Raw genomic sequence first — 25,721 nt, 5'->3', positions numbered from 1 at the left:
AGATAACACATTAAGAACATTCCCACTTTGTCACAACAGGTGCAACAAAAGATAATACCGTATATTGAAGCAGGCAAGTGCTGCTTCTGACTTTCCACTTTTAAATGACCCTTGTAATCTTGTGGTGCCGACAAATTGTAGCTTCATTTTTTATCGGCTTACTGGGTGAGAGCGGGGGAGGGGGCACCATTTTGGGCCCCACCAAAAATTATACGAACCTGCCGCCTATGTTTATGCCCTCAAAGTAAGGAGTAAATGGGACTTAAGTGATGTGTAGGCTCTCTGCTAGTCACTGCACAGAGGCAAATTTCACCCATGGCAAGGGAGGCTTCTGCTTTAGGAGGCTGATCCAAAACCCATTGTAGTCAGTGAAAAGACTCAATGGAGTCCTTTTACATCAACTTCAATAGGTTTTGGATTAGGTCCCCAAATCAGCCAAGCTACATAATTTTGCCAAAATTAATCTATGAGCACATGTAGTCTGAACATAAAAGATCGGGTGCTTATCAGAATGCATAAAGCAGACCAAAAAGTGGGCTTAGAGTAATAAGCATTTGTCTCCTCCATCAACCTGCTCATATTTGACTGCGGGTCAAATAAGGTCAATATACAAATTTGTAGCTTGACCAAACAGCCACAGTTAGAGTGTCTCCTTATTAAGAGGTCTTTGGACTTTTCTGATAGACTTCAGCACATCAGATCAGCACAGCAAATCTGATAGACTTCAGCACAATCGCTTGGTGATATAGCTATCTTGTATACATGATAGGGAGCACAGCTACTCACGGAGGCAGGGGAAGAGGGAGGATAGAGCATCCTTCCCATAGTAGCACCCCTCATTCCATAGCAGAACAGGAAAAGTATATTTCCTGGGGGATCCAGCCACTAGCAATCAGTGCAGTGAGTTTTTCCTAGAGTGACCTTGGAGGAAAGTTAGAAGATTGTATGAAAGTCGTAGATAGGAGTTAAATCCTTTTCCTTGAACTTTCCAAATGACTGTGGCAAAAACAGACCTTACAGAGAAACCTAGTTATATTGTTCATTAGCAAACCAGATCTTGCCTTTGCCCATATGCATGTCAACTTATCTTGGATGCCATCCTGCTCCCTCTATAGATTCAGTATATGGGGAACAAGGACAGAAGACTTATCTACTGGTTCCAGTAGAGCATTTGTACCATTTAGCTAGAGCAGCGGTCTTCAAACTGCAGGTCGCGACCCAGTACTGGGTTGTGGAGGCTCCGGTCAGCACCGCCAATCAGGCTGTTAAAAGTCCCGTCAGCGGAGCTGCCAAGCTAAGGCAGGCTAGTTCCTACCTGTTCTGACACTGTGGCCAGCAGCAGGTCCAGCTCCGGTGAGTGGGGGGGGGGGGCACAGGGCTCCGCATGCTGTCCCCACCCCGACCACTGGCTCTGCACTCCCATTGGCCAGAAACCAGCCAATGGGAGCTGGGAGGGGCTGCAGGTGAGCGCCACATGGAGCCGCTTGCGCACCTCCGCCTAGGAGGCAGACCTGCTGCTGGCTGCTTCCGGGGTGCAGCACGGTCCACAGCAATAGGACAGGCAGGAAGCCTGCCTTAGAAAACCCACTGCACCACTGACCAGGAGCCGCCCGAGGTAAGCCTGTGCCTCAACCCCGCATCCCAATCGCCTGCCCCAGCCCTGAACCCCTCCCAAACCCAGAGCCCTCTCCTGCATCCCAAACACCTCATCCCAGCCCCACCCCAGAGCCTGCACCCCCAGCCCAGGGCCCTGACCCCCTCCTGCACCCCAACCCCCTACCCCAGCCCTCACCCCTGCACCCGAGCCCATCCCAAACCCCTAATCCCTCATCCCCAGCTCCGTTGGGTCTCAGGCATCAAAAATTTTCTTCAACAGGGTCTCCAGAAAAAAAAGTTTGAAAACCACAGAGCTAAAGCAATCCCTTTTGCATTGTGTTTTTGTTAAAGCTGATAAAAAATTACATTTAGCAACTCATTGTAGATTATGTTCTTTCAAAAGCATTATGAAAGCCAAGGCCCCTAATGTGCTTGGCATTATTCATACAAGATAAGACACTCATTCTGAATCAAAACTAAAAGCTGAAGTTTCAAGATTACCTATTACAAAAAGTTTAAAATTTGTTTGGATAGTATTGAAACAACATGAATATTAAATCAAAACAAAATGAATCAAAAGAGCTGAAACAAGATGCTTTTATCTTCTCAAAACAAAATGAGAAAGTCAAAACTTTTTGTTTTGACTACTCCCTCCTCCACCAAAAGAATAATTGAAAACATGTTCCTGCAAAATATTTTGACTGACAAAACTGCATTTTCCAACAGAAAACTATTTAAAAAAAAAATTCTGCCAGATCTAGCCCAGGAGTTTGTCTTGAGTTATGGCAGCCCTGTCAATAGTTTTTCAGTAATCATTGAGCATTCCATCATGGTGGGATAAGACACACTGGGGTAAAAATGCCATTTTTCATGTTTATGAGATTGGCACATATACACACACACACACACACTTCATTGTTCAACATGTCTTGAGGAGAGGTTACCAGAGCATTATGCCACCATGCCATGTAATGGCACTGTCCAGGAGCAGGCTGTGAATTTGGCCTGATGAAGGAATTCATATTCCAACTCCAGTCCTGCACTGACATCTGTGAGGGCCAGATACATCCCACCTGCTCCAGGTTCTTGGGACCCTCTTCCAGTGCTCCTGTTCATAGGTGCTGGAACTAAGGGTGCTGGGGATAAATAATAAGAGATATACCAATCTCCTAGAACTGGAAGGGACCTTGAAAGGTCATTAAGTCCAGCCCCCTGCCTTCACTAGCAGGGCCAAGTACTGATTTTTGCCCCAGATCCCTAAGTGGCCCTCTCAAGGATTGAACTCACAACCCTGGGTGTAGCAGGCCAATGCTCAAACCACTGAGCTATCCCTCCCCCCATGCTGCTGCACCTCCTGGCTTGGAGTGGGTTTACAGTTTGGTTCAATGATTCTCAGCACCCCCTTTATACAAATTGTTCCTGTACACATGCGCCTGTCCTGTGCTGTTTATTGGTGGCTTCCTTCCTCTTAGATTCCCTGAGGAGAAGAGCACCAGTCAGCCTTAGCAGCTTGGATTCAGTTCTGTTCTCTTGCCTCCACCTACCAGCTGTCAGCCCACAAGAAAATTCCCCTCACTAAACAATTTTTGAGAACTCTCAAAGGGTCAACTTCTCTAGCAGTAGGGAGAATCGGCTGCTTTGTTTTCTCCAAGCACCCTGTGCTGCTTTCTTTGCTCCAAGCTGGGGTTCTCCATCTTCTCTTTCCCCTCCTTGAGGATATTGCTCTCAAGGAGGTGCACTTCTTTACAATCAGATCCTGGTTTAACCTTCAGAGCCTGAGAGTGAATATTTGTGCCATCAGACAGTACATACTGCCAATTACTACTTGGTGTGCATGGCAGCAAGCCAGGGGCACCCCTGAGCTCCTACGTCACCATGTCAAGTCTGAGCATACTTGTGGATGCTCCAAAGAGCTAGTCATTACCTGACCAGCACTGTCTCTTTCAGAGAAGAAAGTTGCTAGGTTTTAATCAGTTCAGGCCAACAAAGCTGGAAACGGGTTTGATCCAGTTCAGCTTAAAGCAATCAGTTCCTCGGTCAGTCTGCTTTAGTCAGTTCCTCAAACCTGACCTAGCATTTAAACCCTCTATCTTCCTCCCTAGACTGGACTGGACTCTCAAAACAAGTTTACAACCCCAGCTGGCTAATCCCAGTCAGAGTCATTTACTTCCAAGCTCTCCAGGAAAACATCACTCCTTCAGCCAATTCCCTGACTTCTGAGAAGGCAACCTTTAAAGGAGCTGTAATCAGTACCAAATGAAGAAGTTCACCTTCCTAATGGCTATATTAACCCTTTCCTTACTACTTGGCTGTATGGCATTTATACACACCCATCACAATGCCATTTTGCTCCAGAACGAATTAATGTTTACCATGAAAATATAGAGCCATCCCTGTAAGATGATCTATAAACTCCTACTCCTATGAGGAAGTGGTCTCAAAGAGATGTGTAAAGCCAGCTTTACACTGATTTGATTTTTAAACTGGACATATGGAGCAAGTTTTCACATACTCTGGTGTGTGTTCTAGACAAGAATGTGGGCATATTGCTTCATAGGTGGATTTGGATATTAGCCTTTATGAAGTGCCTAGTTAATGAATGGCTATAAAAATAATTCAGAAGGGAACTCTAAGAGTTATAGGAATTGACTAGCTTGAGGTGTTTGAATGGGTGCAGGTAGTATCCTTTACGGTGATACAAAAAAAAAAAGTGTCAGAGAACATTATGTCAGTCACCCTTTTTGTTTTGTTTTCCAGTGGAATGTTGTGGTCTCTGACCACTGGATCTTCTATTTGCAAATGAATATGCAAATGTTGCTTCTTGTCAAATAGTATGGGAAGTGATCATCCTCTGAGATTCACCACTGATGTTTTGGCAAGAGGTCCATGGGTTCCTCAGCTTCTTTCACAGAATTTCTAGAGGGGTCATCAGAACCATTACTCACTAAACTGTCGTTATGGGATATATTGCTACTGTGTTCTTGTTATCACCAGGACCATCAAGTTAGCTGTGGAGGAGCTGTGAAGGAGAGGGCTTGCCATGAGACCTCTGTGTGAGTAAAAATCTGCGGCCCCATGAACGGAAAAGTTTGAAGGCCAGATAACCGCAAAACACTGATGTGCTGTAACTAAACCCATTCTTTCCTGGTTATTCTCTTTTCCTGCTTCCCCTCTTCACTGACTCATGAAGTGGACTGGACACACCAGGAGGGAGGAGACAGTTTGCACCATTCTAAGTGATCAAAGATCTCAAGAGAGGCATAGCCCTTTCCCTTGCTTCCCTGGATACAATGCAGTGATGCACTGTCCCCTAGTTAGGGCTGTGCCTCAATGATAAGCTAACCCATAGCATCCTTACGCCACTAATTTAATGGAAATGTCTATTTGTTACATTATATTCTTTGGTCATGTTGCTGTTCTTTAAAAAATACACAGTTCCTTTGTATTAGAGTAAATAACCACAAAATTAGACTTTCCTTGTATTACTTTTCTACAACAACTTTCCCTTTGCAAAGGCTTTTTCTGTAAATTAACCCATCAATGTAATTGAAGTCTTAACATCCTCCTTCCTTGGGCTCCAAATAAAAATATAACTTGAAATGTAAACATGCTGGGTGCGATTCATGGCCACAGTAAAATGATTTGGTTTCTGTTTTGCCAGTGGGACTCTCCTGAAGTCCAGGTCTCCCCACCGGCATGAAATTGGAGTGAAAAAAGTAGTGACTCAGCCCCACCTGATCTCACTTTTTATCCTCAGCTTAGTAGTTCCTGAGAAGCCCAATAAAGGTCTTTTTTTCCATTGGTTTTTAGCACCTGGTATAGCTGCCCCAGTGCAAACACATTTTCAGAAATCCAAATAGTGATGCACCCGTGTAAAATGTGTCTTCACTGTGGGGTTGCATTGGTACTGAAATTTCAGTGTAGTTACAGCCTCAGTCTGTGTAGGCCAATTTTCTTCTCCTTGGCCTCTGATTGCTCCTGGAACTTTGCCTCTTTACTTAGGCTCGGCAATGATGAAAATTACTGACCTTTAAAATCCCCTTTAACATATTTTGTGTTAATAATGTGTTGTATTGCAATCCCTTAAAAACAGGGTCCCTTTTTGGACATTCTCCTTCTCCCCCGGCCGCCACATACTAATAACTGTTTGTGATTGAAAGGAAGGAGAAAGGGTTAACTTTAGTTAACCATTCAGATATAGCCTGTCATCAGATAGAGAGACGTGTCAGAGGGAAATGTTCAGAAACCACAATGGTTCCTCTGAAAGGTGATTATGACATTAACAGCCCAGGTAGCCAGATAACCTCTTTTGAATTTGTCTCAGGTGTATTACCAGGCAAATGTACAGAAAGGATTGCCAGTATATTTGTCATTGTTACAATGTAACTGTACTCTAGAGGGCAATGTTTCTCCAAACAATCAAGCTTTTCATAATCCATTCTTCTCTCCCATGTGAAGACATCCCATAAGACTGACCTGAATTCAGTGCACATCACTGAGCAGACCTACTTATGCAACCAGTCACAGTGGACTAACAAGCTCTCCAAGCAAATGTGCATACTCACTGCTTCTCTTCTAAAAAGCAGCTGAAACAGTTTGGAAGACGCTTGTACCCAGCCTTGGAGATCTACACTGTTATAGCCAACTGGATATTTTCCCACACTTGCTATTTCTGGATTTTTTTTTTTATTATTGTAGCATCTACAGGTCATGCTGGGTGTTATACAAACACAGACAGCTTACTCTTCACAACACAGCTAAAGGTAGCATTAGTGTCTCCATTTTACAGGTGGCAACTTCAGCACAGAGGTAAGTGGATTGTCTGAAAAACCACAAGAGATCTGTAGCAATACTAGGAACTTGACCCAGTTCTCCTTAGTCCCAGTCCACCACCTCAGACATTCAACCATCTTTCCTTTCAAGTGAAATTTCAGCTCCAATCCTTTTAATACATCTAACATCCAAAATGTTTTTGGTATACACATTTTTGGTGCAGATGAAGTGTTTATGCCAGGTGCTGAAATAACAGCCCCAGAACCCAAATCCTTTATTTGCAGATCAGTTACATCACAGAATCATAGAAATGTATGGCTGGAACCTCGAGAAGTCATCCAATCCAGCTCCCTTGTGCTCTGGTGGACCAAGGAAACCAAGACCTTCCCTGACATGTGTTTGTCCAATCTGCTTTTAAAAGTCTCTCTCAGAAGCCTATTTCAGAGCTTAACTACCCTTATTAGGAAAAAAATTCAAACTATATCTAAATTAAATTTCCCTTGCTTCAGATCAAACCCATTTCTTCTTCTCCTACGTTCAGTGGCCATGGAGAACAATTGATCACCGTCCACTTTATAGCAGCTCTTAACATATTTGTAGACTTATCAGGTCCCCCCTCAGCGCCTGCCTGCCTCTCTCTCAGACTAAACACACCCAATATTTTTCACCTTTCTTCGTAAGTCAGCTTTTCTAAACCTTTTATCATTTTTGTTGCTGTCCTCTGGATTCTCTTCAGTTTACCCACATCTTTCCCAAAGCGTAGCAGTCAGAACTGGACACAGTCCTCCATCTGAGGCCTCACTAGTGCCAAATAGAGCGGGGCAATTACCTCCTGTATGTTATACCACAACACTCCTGTTAATACACCCCAGAATGATATTAGGCTTTTTTGCAATTGCATCATATTGTTGACTCATATTCAATTTGTGATCCCCTATAATACCCAGATGCTTTTCAATAGTCCTACCACCCAGCCAGTTGTTGCCCAGTTTTGTAGTTGTGCATTTGATTTTTGCTTCCTAAATGAGGCACTTTGCACTTGTTATTGAATTTCATCATTCTGACTTCAGACCAATTCTCCTTTTTGTCAAGGTCATTCTAATCCTGTCCTCCCAAGTGCTTGCAACCCCTCCCAGGTTAATGTCATCTGTAAACTTTAATCATACTTGCCACTCCGTTAGCCAAGTCACTAATGAAAATGTCAAACAGTACCAGACCCTAGATTGACCCCTGCAGGACCCCAACTAGATACATTCCCCCAGTTTGACACTGATAACTGCCTTTTGAGTACCATCTTTCAATGAGTTGTCACCCATCATATAGTAATTTTATCTAGACCATATTTGCATAGTTTGCTTATGAAACTGTCATATAGGACTATGCCAAAAGCCTCACTAAAATTAAGATACATCACACTTACTGCTTTCCCCATATCCAGTAGGCCAGTAACCCTGTCAAAAAAGGAAATTAGGTTGGTTTGACATGATTTGTTCTTGACAAATACATGCTGATGACTATTCCTTATATCCCTATTATTCTCCAGGTGCTTACAAATTGATTGTTTATTAAATGTGTTCCAGTATCTTTCCAGGTATTGAAGTTAGGTTGACTGATCTATAATTCCCCAGGTCCTCTTTGTTCCCCCTTTTAAAGATAGGTGCTATATTTGCCCTTCTCCAGTTTTCCGGGACATCCAGGAGTTCTTAAAGATAATTGCTAATGGTTCCAAGGTTGCTTCAGTTAGTTCTTTAAGTACCCTACCTGTGACAGCACAGAAGAACAGAGAGATGACTTGCTGAAGAGAAAGGAAGTTTGTGGTAAAGCCAGGAATTGAACCTCTAAAGTGCTAGTCCAGTGCCCTAACTACAAGACTATTCATCCTCACAACACTATTAAAAATAATAATATTGAAAATGTCTTTACAAACTGGTCCGTGTTTTACCTGAATTGGTTAAGGTGAGGAGATATAGGATGTGCCTTCGGTAACATAAGTCTTCATTTCACAACTCCTGTAGCCCTTCATGAATTTTTTTTTTTTTTTTTTTTTTTTTTACAGGAAACTCTCAAAACATCCATATTCCTAATGTCTCACTGTACAAAGACATGCTATAAGGAAGCAAATGTCTAATTTACATAATTTTAGTTCTACAGTAATTACTGTATGAGGAAAATGCTTACTACAGTATAAATATAAAGAACCTTGGTTATTTGGTTTGAAATATGGAAACAGAAGATAAAAATGGGGCATAAAAAAAGGAAAGAAAAAATTAGGTTTAATAAAAAGTTTTTCTGAATTATTTACTGGTTAAAATATGTATGTTAAATACCCTCAGATTAGACAAGTTTCAAATTACAATTAAAACTTTAACTTTTACAATTGTATAACTAACTTAGCTGACTGCCTTAAGGAAAATTAAATGTAAAAAAATATTGTAAATCCTTTTGTGACAAAAGTAGATAGCAGGAAAATAGTTTTGTTTTGTTAGGTTTTTTTAAAACTGCTGCATACATAGAATTTTTCAGGAAAACAAAAGACCTGCACAATTACTTTCCTCTATTTCTCTCTTCCTGATCATTAGTTCTGTTGGCTGGCAGAAACTCATTTTACCCCAGAATCTCACTAATCTGCACTTCCCTAAACCTCCCACTCTATAACTTCCATAACAAATTGTGTCATTTCCCTACATCTCATAAATTTGATTGAAAATTTTCCATCAGAAAATGCTGATTTGATTAAAACCAAAATGTTTCATGGGAAAGTGAAATATTTCATTTGACAAGGTTAAAACATGTTATTTTGACTTTACTTTATTTTAACTTTTATTGTAAATTATGTTTTAGTGTTGCTTAAACATTTCACTAAGGTTGAAACAAAAAATATTTTAGATTGTTATTTATTTTTGCAAAAGGGTCTGTTTTTTTACTCTTCAGATTCAGAATTTAACCAAATTTTGAAATTCCCAGCAGGACACAAATTCTATTTTTCAGCAAGCTCTAATCTCAGGAGGTTTAATGGTCTGCTGTAAAACCCAATGAAGTCACTGGGGGTATCTCTACATTGAAATAAAAAAAATCCATGGCTCCAAGTCTCAGAGACTGGGTCAGCTTTTGGGGCTAAAGCTGAGGTGCTCAAAATAGCAGTATAGAGATGCAGGCTCAGGCTGGAGTCTGTGTTCTGAGGCCCCATAGCCTGATCCTTGTGAGTCCAAGTCAGTTGAGCCAGCCCAGCCCTAGCTGTGCCATGCATCTTTTATTGCTGTGTAGGCATACATGGGGGTGTTTTTTGTTTAGTTTAATTGGGATTTGATTCAGGCCAGAAGAGCAGATGCTGCAATAAAGTGTCATATTAGAATCCCATTGGACCAGGTTTTCTCCAACATCTCAATACAGGAACATGGGGCAGGGATGTCAAGAAGCAACTTACATTTTCCCCAGTTGTGTAGTTACTTTGGCCCTGATGAAGAGTTAGAATAGGGTAGGTATTGCTTTAAATCATGACAGCTGGCTATTTTACCAGCAGATCCTAGGCCAGTTGAGAACTGATAGAAAGGAGTTATGGTTTGGCATGATTTGTTCTTGACACACCACCTCTCCTACCCCCAACACCTCCCACTTCCCAAGATGTCCACTATACCATGGCAGTGTTAGGGACAGTTGGCTCAGAAGAGGAAACAAAGGAGCTGGATTGCAAAATATAAATAAATAATGGACCAGAGTCTAAGATACTTCATAGCAAGTGCATTCCATAGTATTCTAATCAGTCATTTAAACCACAATTTAAAAAACAAACAAATCAAGTAAATTTTGTGATGATCCCCTATTCTATCATCACTTTTACTTGCTAATTTGCAAGATTCATTCATTCACTGTGGTTCTCTGTTACTAGTGATATAGGTTATCTTAGGTGTGCTTTCAACCCAGGCTAGCTAGCACAGCGGGGGTATGGGTAAGAGCACAGGTTTCACTTTAGCTGATAACCCTCCCACTTTGATTTAGCCTATGTACTCACCACACTGAAGTGCTGATAGTCCTACAATGCCTTCCCACAATCTCCCTTTGCGCGCGCGCACACACACACACACACACCTAAAAGGACAGTCAAGTTCTCCCACAATTCACTGAGCAAGTGGCCTCGCTTACTGCAGCAAAAAGAACCATGGGATACGCTCCCAGAAGACCTAGCAACATACACCAATGCATGGAGATGGTAAGATATCGTATGGCTTTACAGTGTGGCTTCGCACACCTGGGCTAGGCTAACCCTGGCGTTCAGACCCAGGTACCAATCGCTGGGACTAACTCCGCAGTGAAGGTCTACCCACTATGACTCCTGGCATCACCACTTGGTTGTATTTCCCCCCCCCCCCCCCAATCAACATATGATGATGTGCTGAACTCTCAATATTTTACAAAAGATATTCTGTTATGCTTATCAGTTAGAATTGTCCATGTCTTCTATGCCTCTTTTCCTCACTGATATGACCAGATTATCAAAGGTCTCAAGGAATTTCCTGCAAAAGATGTGTAGTGTTTTGTAGACTGCCTATTGAAACCTTTCAGTGTCTGGCGCCTATATGCCAGAGCAAGAGTTAACAACATGGGCAAGGCCACAATGCAGTCTTATCTGATAAGAATGGGTAGGCAAGATACCATTTATAGACAGCAAGCATCTGAATTGACTATCGAAGCCAAGTGTCCCGGGGTGGATGTTTGTGTGTTTGTCCTACAATGAAAGGGAAGTGCCAAGCTCCCTAATCCTGTTTTGAGCTAGATTAATTTTCCATCAGAGAAAATAATTCACGTGGAGTCATAAAGCAAGTTGCTTCATGCAGAGTTGTGCAGGAGCAGGAAGGAGCAGTGGGAAAAGTAGCATTCCAGTAGAGTTTTCACTCCAGTTTTCTGGCCACCGACTACAAGCTACCACGATGCAAACTTGATGACTTATCCTAATGGGTCAGCAGGCTGCTAAGACCTCTACCAAAAACTAATAGGGTTAGGAAATTTCACTTCCATCTGGCCACCAGGGGTCACCTTTCTGCCAACTATATTTTTGAAAGAGAACATTTTCAGGGGCCAGGAAACTGTCCATTTAAAAAAGAAGACCACCTCAACATTTAGAAACTCAATTGTTTGATCAAAGTGGACTCACTCTTTATGAGTAATTCACTGGAAAAGCCTTTACTACAGACTGGTCACAGTGGAGCCTGTAGGCCACAGCTAGCTTTTGAGGAGCAGAATGGTCACAGGCTGTGTTATCTGGGGACAGTCACTTTGGGTACTGAGGACAGAGAACCTAATCTGTAAAATGACACTTTCCTGTCTCACAGGGTGCTGAGAGGATACATACATTAAAGATTGTGAGGTGCTCAGATACTACAAGAATGGGGCCATGTAAGACAGAGTCTAGTGTTCCTAATATCATCCCAATTTAAAACTCAGTAACAATTATAGGTGGATCCAAACTAATTCTGGATCATAACTCCTCCTGAAAAGTTTGCATCTGCACACACATTTTGCTTTGGCTTTTATCTCAAGTGGGGCAAGCCTTATTATGTGTTTACACAGGGCCTAGCACAACAAGGATTCTCAATTGAGGGGCTTTAGCAGCTCACCCCCCTAAACAAGGATCTAACCAAAGAGTTCAGCAGCTAATTCCCCAAAGCTACATTTTTTGTGTATATACCAATTTTTAAAAAGGACAGTTATGCACTTGGGATTTGATTTAAATCTGTCAGGTAACTCACTCTGTCTGCATAGTGACATGCAATGCCAGCAAATGCAGTGCTGCGGGTGAGGCTCAAATTGTGGTATAGAAAATAGTGCCCCAGGAAGCTGCCTTTTTACCACGGCAGTTTACTCCACGCAGGCATCACTTTATGATGCAGTTGCTCTGGTAACCATGATTTAGTGAGGTCTTGACAGGATTGCAGCAGTTCAGGCTGATTCTCACAGCAGAGCTGCAGAGGACATTTTCTCAGGACTGACAGAGAGGCTGGAGGGGCTCCCTGTATGGTCCAGAGGCCTAAGACACCAGGCACAAGATACAGGGGAAGCTGCAGTTGCCCTGGCAGAGCAGAGACTCCTGGCCAGGACTGCAAGGTGGAGCCGCCAGCCACAGGGGGCCAGTGGGCCACCCTGCTGCTGAACAGCTCCTGTACTCCTGGCATGACAGCAGAGCTGCAGTGGACTCCCTACATGGCCATAGGGCCAGTGACAGCAGATACCTGCAGGCGCAAGCTGGAGGGATGGAAGCGGGGCTGCAGTCCTGGCAGGGCAGAGCAGAAGCCACCAGCCACGGCCACGAGGAGGAAGAGGTATACTGGAATTTCTGAGACTGTGGGATACGTACTTCACCTGTCCAAAACAAAAAAAAAGAAAAAAAAAGTCAGTCCCAACTGGTCCATAAGCAGTAATAATGCTAGTTGTTTGAACATTTTATGAAACAGTCCCCCTCCCTTAAACAGAGGTGATCTTAAGTAGCAATACCTGACTAGGGTCTTGACCTGAGCGATGCAGAGCACCAGCTGCTTCCACTGACTATTTTGTGGAAGTGGAATGTGCAATATCAAGGTTCTGTTGTGAGAACACTTAATTCAGAAATATCTTAGTGGCACAGTGAAGACAGGCTTCTGGAACTGTCTTAAGACAGCTCTAGTGCTTATTCAGATGTCCCATAGGAAACATCTTCCAGCCTATGTGAAGCATTATTTAAATTATTATAATCAGCAACATAAAAATATTAGATTTAAATCCCAAAGTTAAACTAATCTTTTTCAAAGCTCAAACTGTGGGTGAAGGTCTGCACAGAAGGTTCTGATTTTAGCAAAAACTAGTTTGCCCTTACATTAGGCATCCGATCAGAACAAGTTGGAATCCTGCTTTATGCATGAACTGTTGTCACTGCAGTTTAGTGAATAACTTTTGGTTGTTTGAGAGAGTTATTTGGCAATTCTTTAATACACGTGACATTTCAACAACATATAATCTGGTCTTCAGCAAAGCAATTACCAAATAAGTATGAATAGACTGAAAGAATAAATGACAGGTTACAACACCTAAAACAAGATGCCACACCTGAATAAGCTAATATTACCTGAATAATAATCTGTAATCACCAGAATATGCTGAAATTATTGCTTTATTTGTGTGAAAGCTTAAGCCACCTGCCCTAAACACCAAATTGTAGGTACATGTTCATTGTCTTTTCTTGCATTAAAGAGATTGTGTAATTATTTTAGTTGTGCATTACTGGAAATGACGACTGAACTTTAAGTTTCAGAGACGAGGTATTTATATAGCAAGCTAAATTTTGAATTAAGATAGTCACACCTCCTGAGCGATACTGCACAGAGTCTGGCCCAGTAATCATAGAAGCCCATAATTAGAGCTGGTGAAAAAATACTGGATGAAGTTTTTAGCCAACAAATGCAGATTTGAGATGACAAATTATGTGACGCTGCCAGATGGTTTTAGTAAAATAATTCTAAAACCAATAAATAAAAAAGTTGACATTTTCAAAACAAGTTTTTATTTTTTATTTAAAATTAGTTTCAAATTTTACTTCATTTACAAAAAGCTTAGAAAACTTGAAAATGAAACATTGTTTCATCCAAAAATGACATTTTCAGCTAACCAAAAATTCAGTTATTCATACAGCTCTACCCACAATGCCACAACCATCACTTTTCAGAGGAAAACTTCATATTAAAGCAGTTTTCCCAAAGCCTAATCAGGACTATATCTTTGCTATGTTAGAAGATTTTCAAAATACCACAAATAGACTCAATACAGGGGTGGGGTAGAGCAGAGACTGCCAGCCAGGGTTTTTTGGCTCCCTGCCATGTTCAAGATGTCCCAGTAGCCTTATTAAAAGTTATATTCACAACCAACAGATTACACCTCTTCACTTCCCCTTACTCTTTGGGCAAGTTATGGACAGTCATGCATGTGTGCGCGCTAGATGTGGAGAACACACAAGGACCCCCTTTCCTCTCCACTTCCAGTACCTGCACAGGAGGCAGCCATAGTCTGAGGATAAATCGTTCTTCCACCATTGGAGTGCTAAGATCTCCTATGGCTCAAAGACAGGGCCCTAATTTGGACAATAATGTTACCTACCTACACTATACGTTCCATAAATATGCAAAGAGAAAGTTTTATTTCATTTATTCATTGTTGCACCTTGGGCACTTCTAAAAGGAAGTTATGCACCTACTATAAAAAAGTGTCACTACTCTATAAGCAATAACTTAATATAATTCATTAGCTAGGACACATGAATACAACCTTGGCTTATTCTACCATCTGAGCCTCAAATGTAGAACCTGAGACAGTTAGAAGTATTGCAGTAGAAATAGGCCTGAACTAATTCTCCAGAAACCAATATCTAGCCAGTTTTGAAGTGTTCAGATCCAAATCCAGCTAGCCCTTTTCCCTATAGTGGGCCAAATGAGAACTTCACTGTCAAACCCCTCTGAACTTGGAAGAGTGAAATCTAGATCTGAACTTTGGCTCTCAGCTCAGGGCCATGTTTAAAGTGCACAGGGCAATGTAATGTGCAAGTACACCACAGGTTGATATATGCTGGGCCTAATCTTGTTACCCAGGCAAAACTGCCCTTGAAGTTAAGGGCGGTTCTGCCCAAGAAAAGAGGGCATCAGACTTGGTTCTTCACTCAGTGCTAATAAGCTTGAGAGCTTTACTTATAAATTGCAATATTTGTTATTTACATCTTTGCCCTTGTGCACTTACAGGCGAAAGTGGTGTTCAAGCAACGTTTTTTATTATCTGCTTGCTGGGACCCATCTCCCTCTTTCTCCTATATGATATTTAATACTATATTCTTAGTCGTGTGGCCTCTGGCAGGGGTTGAATTGCAGCATCTGCTGTGACCATAAGTTCTTGGTATTTGAAGGTAGTCATGTGCTGCCCTCCCTCCTACCTCCCAAGAGATGCAAGTATAGGCAGATACACTTCTGTTGCTATATACCTTTAATTCTTATAGCTGAGTACAAGAACTAGGCAAATATGTAAATGATTTCTGTAACAGTGGAATTTTAAACTGAGTTACTTATCTCTGGATTTGCTTTTAGAGAGCTGGAGTATAACTGAAGTTTACTTTGTATAAATTGATTTCCAATTACCTGGAGACAGTTAAAAGGGTTTCAAAAGCTAGTCACAACACTCCCCGAAGAGTTTGTGGCTCACCCTAGGCTGAGGGTATAGGATATATTTTGTACTTCTTTTGTTTGTTTATGAAATAGCTTATTTCAAGCTGCAGAATTCTTCAGCGGTCCATCTAGCCAAGGACAGGGTCCACGTGTCATCCCACAATACCAGTAGTTCCCCATTAAGTTCTCAAAATGGTGTACAGCAAACATGCTTAGTCTTGATTCTGTAAACCTTTACGCCTAAGGCTCCAATCCTGCAAGTCAGTATTAGGCAGATTTCTGTGCCCATGACTATTAAGGAATCACACAGCTGAAAAGATGTATACATCCACTTAATTTTATGCACTGAGCAGTCCCACTGAAGTCAATAGGACTGTTTTCAGAGTGTAGATTAAATTGTGTAAGGCCTGGTCTACACTAGGGTGGTGGGGGGGGGGTCGAACTAAGGTACGCGACTTCAGCTACGCGAATAGCGTAGCTGAAGTCGAACTACCTTAGTTCGAACTTCTTACCTGTCCAGACACCGCGGGATCGAAGTCTGCGGATCCCCCGTCGACTCCGCCACTGCTGTTTGCGGTGGTGGAGTTCCGGAGTCGACGGGAGCGCGTTCGGAGTTTGAACTATCGCGTCTAGTTTAGATGCGATAGTTCGAACTCCGAGAAGTCGAACGCTACGCGTCGACCCGGCAGGTAAGTATAGACCTACCCTAAGTGTTTGCAGGCCTGGGTCCTTAGATTGTAAGCTCTTTAAGCAGAGAGTAGGTCTACTTACATGGCTGTACATACCGTGTCCCCTCCCCACTCCCATACTCGGGGCCTCTGGGTACTACTAAAATTAATAGCACAGACATTTTGTTTTAGATCACATTATAAATGTCATGATTTTATTATATTCAGTTTGATAACAGACAAGTTTTGGAAAGGAACAATTAAAAAAAGGAGCTAGTACAATGTTGACCTTAGTCATTTTAAGGATTTTTCAAACAATCTTTTCTTCTGATGAGGTTTCTGAGTATCAGATGCAGGCAGTTGTAATCAAAACCTTCTAGACTTCATCACAGGAGAGTTTTACCAAAACAATTGCCTCTATAAGATTAAAGCAATTACATCTCCATACAAATTACCAACACTGTTAGAGAAAGTGCTTTATAATTTGCATGGATGTACCATATCAGAAATTTTGTCAGGAGTATTCTTGTTTGGCACAGAACCTCCAGTTTCACTATTTCCATTGCAGACCCAAATCTAGCCGCTAGATGGCACTATTTGCTGTTCTTTCTCCCCAGTTAATGTATTCATTGTTACTTCCAATTTACTAAAATGAAGATACCCCTGATACAAATTAACTCGTTATTACTCATTGTAATCATACTTTTAAATCCTCTCACCTTTCATTGCTAAATATTTACAATATTTTGACTACATTTCTTTAATGTCTCCAAATTTCTTTTCTCATTTGTTTTCCCTGTGAGAAAGCTGGAACATAATCACAGGAATTGGGGATTCCTTCAGAAAAGTGTAGGACACCCCTACCTGTGTTATGTACTGAATACATAAATTAAAGCTGGACATGGTACAACAAAGCAGACACAGACTAAAGAGCTGTGCCAATCTGCAGTTTAGAGAGCCTGGATTGAATTAAATGGCTGGAATATAAATAAATCCCTAATTGTCATGAAATGGACAACATCAGATCAAGTTTAGCCCAAAAAGGTAGGTTTTATAAAGTTTTTCAAATGCTTAAGCTTACTAAAAATGATTCACTCCTTTTTCTAGTTTCAAGGCATTCTCCCCCACTGCCAATAACAGTGTTTTCAGTCTAATCATTACAGCATTGTGAGAGTGAGCACAAGAAAGTGAAACTGACTAGACAGACCATAAAAGTAAACTGACCAGTCTGTTCTCTGTTCAAGCTGAGAAAAATGATCAAAACAAATAGACTAACTTCCTTTTCACTGGTTAGGCAGTTATTTTATACATGTGTGATTTCTGTTTTAATAAGCTATGGTGTAATTCTAAGTCAGACTTTTATCCTCGGTCTTGATTTCCACAACCTCCTTCTCTTTGGCCTGCTGAACACTTCTCTACACTACCTCCAATCCATACACAATGCTGATGCTATGACCATCTTCCTCTCTGGTCATTCTGACCAGGTCACCCTCTCAGAATCTCTCCAATGGTTCCCCTATTTGCACTGTATCAAGTTCAAGCGTCTTGTCATAACTGGAGGCCCTTCACAGCTGTAACTCCCCCTAGCTGTCCACTTTTATCTCCCCTGCCTCTTCTGCTTTTCATTTACACTAGCCCCACCCATCCACCTGTTTCTCCCAGAGCCTTCAACACATCTTCCTCCATGTAGCCCTCTACCAGAGAGACACTATATCTAAATGTAGGTGTAAACCACCACTACAATTTCCTCCCACTAGTACCCTCACAAGATCTACTTCATCTAGGATGTCTACATGTAGTTAGCCAGCAAATTAAGGCTAATGATCCACTGGAATAGTTGAAATACCTATTTCGAACCAAAAAGTTATACATTTCCATGTGTTGCTTATAAAGTTATACATATCCTGAAGTAGCCGCCATGTGGTTACCCTTACAGACATGAATAGTCTCATTGACTTCAGCGAGATGTCTCTCATGCTTGAAGATAAGCACTTGCAGAAGTCTTTGCAGGATTGGGCCTTCAAATTGTATCTTTCCTCTACCCTTCACATGTTGATTGTTATTCAAGAGTGTAAACTACTCTAAGTCGAATTTGCATAAACCGGTTTTAATAAACAGAATTTATAAAAATAAATGGAATCGCGTCGAAATCATGGTACCGTGGCGGTGGGATGTCGTCCATGGTCCGTGGGTGGGTGGGTCGATAGTAGCTATTCCTGGCTGTGGCACTGTTTCCCGCTGTTCCTCCCCGCCCCCCGCAACCTCCGTGCTGAGTGGTCAAAAATCATTGTCATCCAGTGCTGATGGGTAAAAAAAATCAGTCACTGAGTGGTTCATCCTTCAAATGTCGTCCAGTCACTCCTTCAGCTTTTTTACCTGGGCAAACAAGCATTTTGTGCCTTTTGCAAGCATGGCCCCTGTTTTGGCTTTAGCACTTTTTGCGACTTTCACCGCATGTGTACTAGCTGCCTGCATAGCAGCGAATCAGCAGCACAGAAGCGACAGCTAAGCTAGATTTTGCACAGCCATGACATTTTGCTTATTGCACCAGCCACCAGCCATCTACCACTGAACTTGAGATGGATGATCATGGCATGGCTGTACCTTTTGCTACACCATATTTTGCTGCTTGCCCTGGATGATCAGCCTGCGCAAAAGCAAACCATTTGCCTAGCCATGTTGCACTCCATTGTTTTGTACCATTAGCTTTTGTGCCCCTGGCCAATCAGCCAGGGGCGCAAAGCCAAAAAATTGGAATGACACATGAAAAGTTCCCCCCTTTGGTATCTAAATCAAAATCAGTAATCTGAAATATAGGCAAGAGTACTAGAGAGCATAGAGTACATAGAACCAACCTGCAGAAGCAGAGAGTCAGCTGCAGCTGCATGTCAGACTGTCTGCTATATACACTGTATGCTATTAACAACCCCACCTTGCCCTGTGTCCACTTCACCTTTTGATTCCGTTCTCCCAGCCCCCTTTCTCCTTGTGTGTGATGAATTAATTGCTTAATGAATGAATAAATAAAGAACAAGTAGTTAATGAGTTGAAGGTGAAGGCCAGCTGAGTGCAGGCCTCCAGCTGCAGACAGGACCAGAACAGACAGGGAGGCAAGCCAGCATCCCGCCCCAGCATCCAGGGCAACTGAATCTTCTTTTCACATGAAGGGGGGGCTTTATGCATGGAGCCCAGCCCTGTTGCTATAGATGTGGAGCCATGCCTGCCATTATGGCCCCACCATCCATCCACCAAAAAACACCAGAAAAAAGGCTGATGACGAGGCTGGTGGGGTCCTTGTTTGTCCAGCTGAGGCTGAGGATGATGATGAGGATTGATTTCCATTTTTTTGTCCCATCAGCCGCCCATTTGGGGGAGGTGGGATGTGATGAGGGCTGCTGCACTGTCTGCTGCGCGTCTATCTGCAGCATTCAGTAAAGGTAAAGAACATGTAGATTGTTTAAAAGAGTCAGAGGATTGGGGGGGGGGGGGGGGGGGGTGGGGGGAGGTGGGAGTAGGCTGCAAGCTATGCCCTGACCCTTGAGACACTGTGTTTTGGAGAGGGAAGCAGAATATGCCAGAGCTGCATGCACTCTAGGCTAGCTTCAGTCCTCCAGTCCAGTCCAGTCCTCCAGTCCTCTTTCATTCCCATTGATACGCTTGGCTTTCCGTGTCACGTTGCAGTGCTGCTACACCCTGCTGTGCTGTCTGTCTGGAATTCTTAAATTTTTTGAAAAGGATTCTCTTCATCTTCTCTGGGATGGAGCTGATACTTACCCCTTACAGCGTCCACATCCATGCATCCCACAAGCGGGCTTTCTTTTTTTTTTTTTTTTGATTTGCCACCTCGGTGCCCATCGGGCTGATCGCTGAGCAAAACAGAAAAAAGGAAAGATTCAAAGTTCCTTTGGCTTTTCCTGTTGCCACTGCATCTGCGGTGCAGTGCGTCGGTCCGGGTCACTGTGATAGATAGCCGGAGAGTAATACCATCGATCCAGATCCACACACACTAAACTAAATCCCTATGTTAATACGATACTAGCGTTACTCCTCTCTCTAGGGAGGGAGGAGTAGTTTTAAGGTTCATTAAAATCGAAAAAATATATATAAGGTGCTGGTGTGTTTTTTTTTACGTTAAATCGGTTTTACGCTCCTAAAACCGATTTAAACGCCTAGTGTAGACCAGGCTTCTAGCAGAGACAGTAGCTGACATTGCCAAAAAGCTATTAGAGAGTTTTTTTCCCCCTCTCTCAACAAATGGTAAAAGTTAGCTGGTAAAAGTTTTTATTTCAGGTCTTTTTGAGGGCTGATTCAAATCCGTCTTCCGAGACATTGAGGACAGCTCATCACTGCTGTTGAAGGTTTAGATTCTCCATGTTCACAAGTAGCAACAGGGACTGGACATGTTAGGGCAATCAGACATCCCAATATTAGGGGCTTTGTCTTATATAGGCAACTATTAGTCCCTCCACCTCCCCCCCCCCCCCAAAAAAAAAGTGTCCCAATTTTTCACATTTACCATCTGATCATCCTATGGTATGGCCACAGAAATCAGAAATGTAGCTTAATGCTGTAGGTGCTTAGAACACTGGCATCCACAAGCCCAGGCCCTTGTGGCACTGAGCACTGAGCGAAGAACAGTGGCTCGGCTACAAACAAACAAACCTGCCTTACACAGAAGACAGCCATATTTGCATCAATATTTAGAATATGAATCAGGGTATTTAAATTCTTGTATTCACATGCAACAGCAGCCTAAGTTTATACCAGATGTCAGAGCATATTTTTATGGTGTAGTCTTACAAGATCTAATTGTGTAAACAAAAACAGGAAGAGAAGGAGGAGGCAGCAGTGTAAGAAGAGCACTAAAACAAGGAAATTGGACAAGGGAAACCTTGCAAATAGTTGCCTCAAGACCGGAGTTGGAGTCACTGTATGAACTGTCTAACTGCTGAGTCACTTTGCTGCCAGCAGCTAAAACCCTCAGAGGCACCCCAAGGGGAGACTGGCAGCGATTTCGGTTCATCTTACAACGTTAGCCAAGAACTGAGCATGGTGCACAGTGGACTTAGGTTGTTAAGTGGACTCTCTTTTTTAAAGACGTTATTTCTATATGAATGTTTGCAACATCTAATACATACAAGAGGTTAGGTTCATCTTCCATGGGCACAGGGGATATAAAGTGCTACCCATAGCAGCAGCTGCAAAGAAGCATAGGGTAGAACAGCTGTTCTACCCTAGGGGTTCCACTGTGGAGAGCAACTACAAAATTAAGCAGTGGTTAATATCAGGATACACACTGAATTTGTAAGGAAGGTCTGTTTCCACTACTGACTATTTGATTTCTACTGGCCAGCTCTAAGCTGCCTGCTAGGATGACTGATGCAGGCAGCTTGCACTGTTTTAAACCCCTGCTCCCCTCAACCCATTCTTTTCCATTGCTGGGACAGACAGCTTAGGTTTACCTACCCAAGAACAAAAGTAGTATAGAGATTCCGTCTGAACTGTGACAAGAATATAGCCACAAAAAATCAAAACATGATGTGGTATCAAAAACATTTCACATAAAATCTGAGTATAGCATTATGGGGTGACCTATCTTCATCACTAGTATTATATAGCTAAAATTAATAGCCTGAAAGATCTTACTCCTTAAATTTAGTCTCTCCATTTCTTTGTCTCCGTTATTTTTTGTAATATTGTGGAGCTCTCCCAGAGGAGCCATTCATTCCAGGGAAAGGCAGGTGACTGTATTGCTGCCTCTACCCATAGGAGCCCACGGATGAAGCAGCTTATACTTCTGGCCAGGGCTTCCGCCAACAGAGATTCTGAAGAAGTTACCCTAAACCATTACATCTTCTGACCATGTCCCACTGCTATCCTGTGCCTGCTCCCCTCCCCACTTTAGAGGTGCACAAGCTAATTTCATGTCTCCCACTGGAGGTGGAGGTTGTGGGAAACTTGTACTGCTCCTTCCCTACAAGCTTCATACCACCAGGAGTGTCCAACCCAGCTTCTGCCAATTTGCAACAGCAGAACCCGGGGTGTAACTGGCTCTCTCTTTTTAAGAAAAGAAAAAATACTAGGGAGCTCACCCTAAGAATTACAACTGGGATCCTGAGATGGATCATCATCATGGGGAATCCCAAAGCGATGTGGCCTCCTTGCCAACTGACCATGTGGATAGACTTTAAGGTCAGAAGGGACCGTTATGATCTTCTAGTCTGACTGCCTGCACAATGCAGACCGCAGACTCACCCACCCACTCCTGTAACAAACCCCCTGACCTATGTCTGAGCTATTGAAGTCCTCAACTTGTGATTTAAAGACTTCAAGGTGCAAAGAATCCTACAGCAAGTGACCTGTGCCCGACTCTGCAGAGGAAGGTGAAAAACCCCCAGGACCTCTGCCAATCTGCTCTGGAGGAAAATTCCTTCCTGGCCCAAAATATGGCGATCAGCTAAACCTTGTGCATGTGGACAAGACTTACCAGCCAGACACCCAAGAAATAATTATCTGTAGTAACTCAGATCCCACCCTATCTAGTGTCCCATCACAGGCCATTGGGCATATTTATCACTAATAGTCAAAGATCAATTAATTGTCAAAAATTAGGCTATCCCATCATACCATCCCTTCCATAAACTTATCAAGCTTAGTCTTGAAGCCAGATATGTCTTTTGCCTCCACTGCTCCCCTTGGAAGGCTATTCCAGAACTTCACTCCTCTGATGGTTAGAAACCTTCATCTAATTTCAAGTCTAAACTTCCCGATGGCCAACTTATATCCATTTGTTCTTGTGTTCACATTGGAACTGAGCTTAAATAATTCCTCTCTCTCCCTGGTATTTATCCCTCTGATATATTTATAGAAAGGAATCATATCTCCCCTCAGCCTTCTTTTGGTTAGGCTAAACAAGCCAAGCTCTTTGAGTCCCTTTTCATAAGACAGGTTTTCCATTCTTCAGATCATCCTAGTAGCCCTTCTCTGTACCTGTTCCAGTTTGAATTCATCCTTCTTAAACATGGGAGACCAGAACTGCACACAATAATCTCCAGTGCCTTGTATAACGGTACTAACACCTCTTTATCTTTACTGGAAATACCTCGCCTAATGCATCCCAAGACCACATTAGCTTTTTTCACAGCCATATCACATTGGCGGCTCATAGTCATCCTGTGATCAACCAATACTCCAAGGTCCTTCTCCTCCTCTGTTACTTCCAAGTGATGAGTCCCTAGTTTATAGCAAAAATTCTTGTTATTAATCCCTAATTGCATGACCTTGCACTTTTCACTATTAAATTTCATCCCAGTACTATTACTCCAGTTTACAAAGTCATCCAGGTCTTCCTGTAGGATATCCTGGTCCCTCTCTGTATTGGCAATGCCTCCCAGCTTTGTGTCATCGCAAACTTTATTAGCACAGTCCCACTTTTTGTGCCAAGGTCAGTAATAAAAAGATTAAATAAGATTGGTCCCAAAACCGATCCCTGAGGAACTCCACTAGTAACCTCCTTCCAGCCTGACAGTTCACCTTTCAGTATCTTCATCAAGGTGCCTAACATGGCTTGGTAGTATATTCAGTTTTAGCCATATCAGACACGCGTTTGACTCCCCCATGATTGCCAGCCATATACCGGCATTCCTTGGTGTACACACTTTAGAATGGAAGAAGAAGAATGAATTCCAATGTGATGCCCATATGAAAAAAGAAAAAGAAAAAAAAAGCTGCCAAACCCAAACCATTTCTTATGGAGGCAGTTGCTGGGTTGGCTTGTCCTGCCCCTGGACATGGAGGAGCTGCCAAAGATGACAAGAATTGAAAATGTCAATTTGTCACTTTTCAGCCTACCTCAGCATCCACAATTCATTTCCATACAATAGAGTTGGCATGACTGTGGTTCTGTAGATCTGCAGCTTCTTAGCAAGCTTGATATCATGAAGTCCCCACATGGCAGCAGCTGCTGCCATATGATTGTCCACATCTTTCAAGCATCCTCCAGCACTAGGACACTGCCCAAATATTTGACAGTTGCCACCTGCTCAGTGTCCTGCCTGGATAATTTAATACAGGATCTGGAACTGGATGTTGCTTGATGGTAATGGCCAGGAACTTCGTTTTATCCAGATTAATAACCAGCCCATTGTGCACTGCTTCTTGACTAGCCCGATTATCCATAAACTGCAGCAATTCACCCAACTGAGCCAACAGGGCAGCAGCATCTGTGTAGTCGAGATCTTGGAGCAGAATGGTGTTCAGCCCAATGCCATTGAACACTTGCCTCCTCAGGCTTATCAACCAATGCCGATATCGAACAATGATGGTGGCAGAACACCAGCTTGCTGAACTCCTGTTGGTATAGCAAACTATGCCATGTATCTGTCAATTATGGACCATAGGTTTGCTTAATTTTAACATAATGGCCTGATCTGGTCCCCATTGAAGCCACTTGAATTTTTGTCACAGACTAAAGTGGAAACAGGAACTGGCACAATGACAAAGATAATGGGCCAAATTCACCCCAGTGAAACTCCATTGACTTCAGTAAAGTTGATCAAGGGCTGTACTAGGACCAATGATTTGTTTTTAAAATGCATGCGCACCAGCGAAACTCAAAAACCGACATTTGTGTTTCATGCCTTACTGCCTATTCACATGCACAAACACGGATTTTGCCGCACCGCAGATGTGCGTGCATTTTTAAACTGGAAAGTTCCTGGAGAAAGGGGCCATCTTTGCATTGTGTCTGTGTGTGTGCGCGTGCGCACATGCGCACACAATGCCTAGCGCAATGGGGCTCTCCCCCTTCCCAGCCCAGATTAGGGTCCTTACTTGCAGCCAATAATTTTTTTGCTACTAATCTAATCGCACCTAGGTCTGAAACAGGCATGTTTACATTGCAACCCTTAGTAAACCATGGTATATTGTATTTATGATTTTGGATGATAAACTGTGACAAGTATATAATTTAAATGTACATTAAATAATTTCTTGGGCTGCAGTTCCAGCATATGAAGTAAGTCTTTTTAGAAATGCATTATATAAATAAATAGTGGCCGTTGCTACTCTGCCCTTAACTACTCTCACTAAAACTACACTTAAATTATGCACTAGTGTCACAGTTTATCATTTCAAGCAGTATAAATGGCACAACATAACAGAAGCTGCAAAAAGGAGTTAGCAGGGGTGTTTCTACCTGACCTCTGACAATGTCCCAACATGGCTGTCGCTGAGAGATTCTCTGCTGTGTTCTGTTCACGCAGTCATCAAGAGCAAATTCACTTTAGCATCTGCTTTCAGGAATGGAAACTAACTGTTATGATCTGAAGTGTCTCAGATTTTAGAGGCTGTTTTAAGAAACCAAAAATTAAACCCATATTAGTCTTCAGTCTTAAAAACATCAAATTTTTGAAGTGTTTGGTGTTGATACAGACACTTTAAGCCTGAAAAATTCATATATGCACCCCCTGAAATACTACTTGAATACCCCCACACTCAGCTAAATTCCCTTCTT

At 42.4% G+C, this 25,721-nt stretch overlaps 1 long non-coding RNA gene across 4 annotated transcripts in view; it reads right to left on the bottom strand.

Annotated features, from left to right (window-relative positions):
• LOC120371503 overlaps positions 1-25,721 on the bottom strand; it is a 110,702-nt gene that overhangs the window by 66,627 nt on the left and 18,354 nt on the right. For 2 of the 4 annotated variants that reach the window (XR_005584409.1, XR_005584408.1), the window contains exon 2: positions 12,594-12,723. This is a non-coding gene — a long non-coding RNA (uncharacterized LOC120371503). Of the gene's footprint in view, positions 1-2,293; positions 2,733-4,399; positions 4,513-12,593; positions 12,724-25,721 lie in introns of those variants that run through there. The other 2 variants (XR_005584410.1, XR_005584411.1) reach the window with 2 other exon arrangements.

Source organism: Mauremys reevesii, linkage group 9, assembly GCF_016161935.1.
Source record: "Mauremys reevesii isolate NIE-2019 linkage group 9, ASM1616193v1, whole genome shotgun sequence".
Taxonomy (NCBI): domain Eukaryota; kingdom Metazoa; phylum Chordata; order Testudines; family Geoemydidae; genus Mauremys; species Mauremys reevesii.
This window is presented reverse-complemented; position numbering and strand designations above follow the sequence as displayed.